The following is a 3,722-nucleotide window of genomic DNA, read 5'->3' as shown; positions in this document are numbered from 1 at the left end:
ATAACCAGGGAGAGAGCTGGCAACAATTTGCCAAAATAGTCGGGTGTTCTTCTGGTGGATAGAGAAGAGAAGTAAATCCCACTTCTCTCACACTTTAGCCCTCTTTTTCTTAACAATTAGTCCTTTATACTCCCGCTTCAGGCGATAATAGTCCTCTGGTGGACGTTTGTCCCCTCGGTTACGGTAAAGCAAGTAAGCCCGGTTAATCTGGTTCCTAAGCATCAGACATTCTTTATCAAACCAGGAATTGCTTCTTATGTGATATGGACCCCTTGGCCTACAATCAGCTCATAACTCCCTTTGAACACTATTAATTAGTGATTCAAAGGCAAAGATTGTCTCTGAGCCACTACTTGTTAGAACCTGATTATAAAGGCTGAGACATTCCAGAGATGATAAAAAGGAGTGGAACTTTCTTTCGGTATTAGAAGACCATTTGATTCTCTTTATATAGAAGGCCACATGGGGATCCAATATCTGAGGGCCTTTAGATAAGTGTATATTTGAGGAAAACCCAATAATTGTAACCAGGGGGTAATGATCGCTCTCTGTGCGGCAGTCCACATAGAAAGCATGGACTGCTTTTCTTAGTAGCTGAGAAACCAGCACAAAATCAATAATGCTACTCCCACATGAGGAACTAAAAGTAAACTCACTGACTAGATCGCCTGGGGTACTCCCGTTAAGGATTATCTTGTCATGTTGGGATGCTAAAAGTGCTAACTGAATACCAGCAAAATTTGTTAGTTCATCCTTAGAATGTCTAGCTGAAATATGATGTCCTATTGCCTGAAGGATTTCTTGGGAGTAAAGTGCCTCAATCGATGGAGGAATTTGGACTCCCAGTCAGGCATTAAAGTTGCCCCCTATAAAGATATATAGCCATGGAAATTTAGTTTCAATACAAGTAATATAGTTCTTCAGTTCATCCCATTGAGCCTTAATGTCGGCTTGCCTCACCGTCGGAGGAAAGTAGACGTTAAACACTAGCAATTTGCTGTGTCCTCTCTTAATTAGGAGTGCCATGGCTAAAGAGCCACAGGGGGACAGCTCCACTGTCTTTATCATAATATGATAAAATCTTTATCATAATTTCTTAACCTTGGTTATCCATGCCTTTGTCTAACCACAAAGGGAGAAGGGGACCCTGTTCTCATATTTTTCAGCCCTGCACAGATGACTCCACAACATTTGGAAGCAGAGCACACTGACCCAGATGCTGCTTCCAAAGAAGACCCTCCATGCATTTGAACCAGGGAATTGAGTTTGAATCCAGTCACCCAGTAAAGAGTCACCATGCAACCAGAGTGGAATCTTCCCAGATGCCTGTGAAAGCTATAGAGAAAGGAAGGACTCCTGGAGCCACTGGCCCCCATGTGAAGCCTCAGAAGACTACTGGAAAGACTATGGCAGGAGGGTGGAAACTCATTGTAAGGTTTTCTTTCTTGCTTCATTTGTATTGTAATACGCCAGTTAAATGGATACATGGAGGGATGGCATTTGGAATGGTTGGCACAGCAAGTCCTGAACACCTTGGACCTCTGTCTGTTGGGAGAAAAATTTGTCTAGGACATTGTATTGCATGTCTTGTATAAGTAGCTGCATACACACACAAACACAAACACAAACACACACACACACACACATACACACAAACAAACACACATAATTCAGAATCACACTGAAGCTATCCGCTTCACCTACTTCAGTAAAGCTCCCAGGCTGGTTCTTGCTCTGTGTCATTAAGGCTTGCATGCATACCTTCCTGAAAATTCCAAGGGGGAGGGATCCATGCCTCCCTCAGGTGATTTACAGTCCATATGCCTTCACTGAGGAAATAGCAGAAAAGAGATTTCCAAACCCAAGCCCTGAATATGTTGCAGTAGTGGACTCAGAGTGGGAGTCCTAGGGCTCACTGTGTGCAATTTAAGAAATATTAATAGCACACTGGCTAACCTCAGTTGGACATCACAAACCCTGGATGCACTAAACTAAGAGCTAAGGGAGGAAACAACCCTTGAAAATGGGCAGCCAATGGTTATGTACTGAAGCAAACCATGGCTGTGAAGAATTTTGGGAAACATATGCAAACCTGACTGGAACTCAAAGTGACATCAAACATCTAAAAGAATTGGCACAGAATATTGGCCATTGTAAATTTCTTTTCGACCTAACATACTTTTTGCCCTGGCTTTAGACCTTCATGGTTGAAAGACTCCCCTTTTGGGAGCCACTGCAGGGATCTTTTCCCCACACGTATATGGCACGTGCGGAAAGACAGTACCCGCTCCAAAGAAAGAAATATTTTGGGGAATATTAAAAAGGCAGAATATTATATTTTTCCAAAGGAAAAATGGAGAAAATCTTAGGCAGAACCCCCCCCCAAGTCTCTGTGCCCCGAGCAGAAACCAGCTCTGTAGAAATGCAGATTTGATAATCGTGGACTGGACCCTAAAGATTTTTCTTTCAACACAAGTATCTTACTCACAGAAACGTTTATGAATCCTATTAAATAGTAATATGTGGGAATTGGTTTCCTGAGATGGCTCCCTTTATTAGCCTTTGCCTCTGCTATCCCCATTTTACAGGGAGGGGAATTTACCATCCTGCTTCTGTCCCCTAATTTGGCAATACCTCTTCCGGTGGTATCAGGGGAATAGTCTCTCTTACAACTATAGCTTTGAGTGTTTTCCTGTCACATTTCTTCTTCTGCAGTTTATACATCTCTGAAGTGGGAATGCAATCTATTTTTTTTAACTAGACTTTTCTGCATTCAGGAGCTCCAAAAAGTTTTGGGCTTGAGCTTTGGTTATCTTTCCTACTGTCCTGGTCTTCTTACATGGACCCATCTGCATGGTGGGTCCTGTGCTAAAAGAGGACCTCAGAAGTCAGGTGGAGCTTTGCTTAACAATTGCAATCTCATGCCTTCCTATGGGGGTTCAATATTTGGTCATCAGTATCTATGTACAGTACATATATACAATATACCCATTTGCAGCTTCCTTCTTCCTTTCTTCTTCCCCTTCTATTTATTTCTCTTCTCAGCTAGAAATCCATACACTTCCATACCACATTGCTGTATTCCAATCATGGGAGCCAAGCTTTTTGCAATTACAGGTAATCCTTATGGTCATTCATTCAGCAACCATTCAAAACTACAATGGCACTGAATAAGGGGAATGTCCAGTGGTCCTCAAAGTTCTAGTTGTCACGGTGTCCCAGGGGTCACATGACTGTGATTTCCTATATTCCCTGCAAGCTTCCCACAAGTAAAACCAAGAACCTGGCAGGAAGTTGGAAGACACATCTTAAGAGGTTCATGAGTTGCACTAGGGCTAGGCAAACAGCTGGCACTAGTATGTGCATTTCAATGTATATTCCCCTTGGTGTGCCTGTTTACGCTCTTGTAATCCCTTTCCCTCAAATCAATGCAACTATAAACATTCTCTTCTTGCTAATTATCCCAGCATCAGAGTGAACATTTCAAAGGGTGGGGAGCAGCAAGATCTTCCCCTTTATCTGGCTTCCTTGTGAGTCCCTTCATTTGGGTTCACTAGGTACATGGGGTCATATCCATCTGATGCTATAAGCAAAGGGAGCTGAAATAAAATAAAAAGTAGTCACATGATTTTTTACTTAGCAACTATTTTTTGTAACAACTGAATTGCTGGTTCCAATTGTGGCTGCTAAACAAGGATTACTTGTATTCCATCAGCTACATC

This window comes from Protobothrops mucrosquamatus, unplaced genomic scaffold (assembly GCF_001527695.2).
Source record: "Protobothrops mucrosquamatus isolate PMUCROS unplaced genomic scaffold, P.Mucros_1.0 scaffold4370, whole genome shotgun sequence".
NCBI lineage: Eukaryota > Metazoa > Chordata > Lepidosauria > Squamata > Viperidae > Protobothrops > Protobothrops mucrosquamatus.
This window is presented reverse-complemented; position numbering follows the sequence as displayed.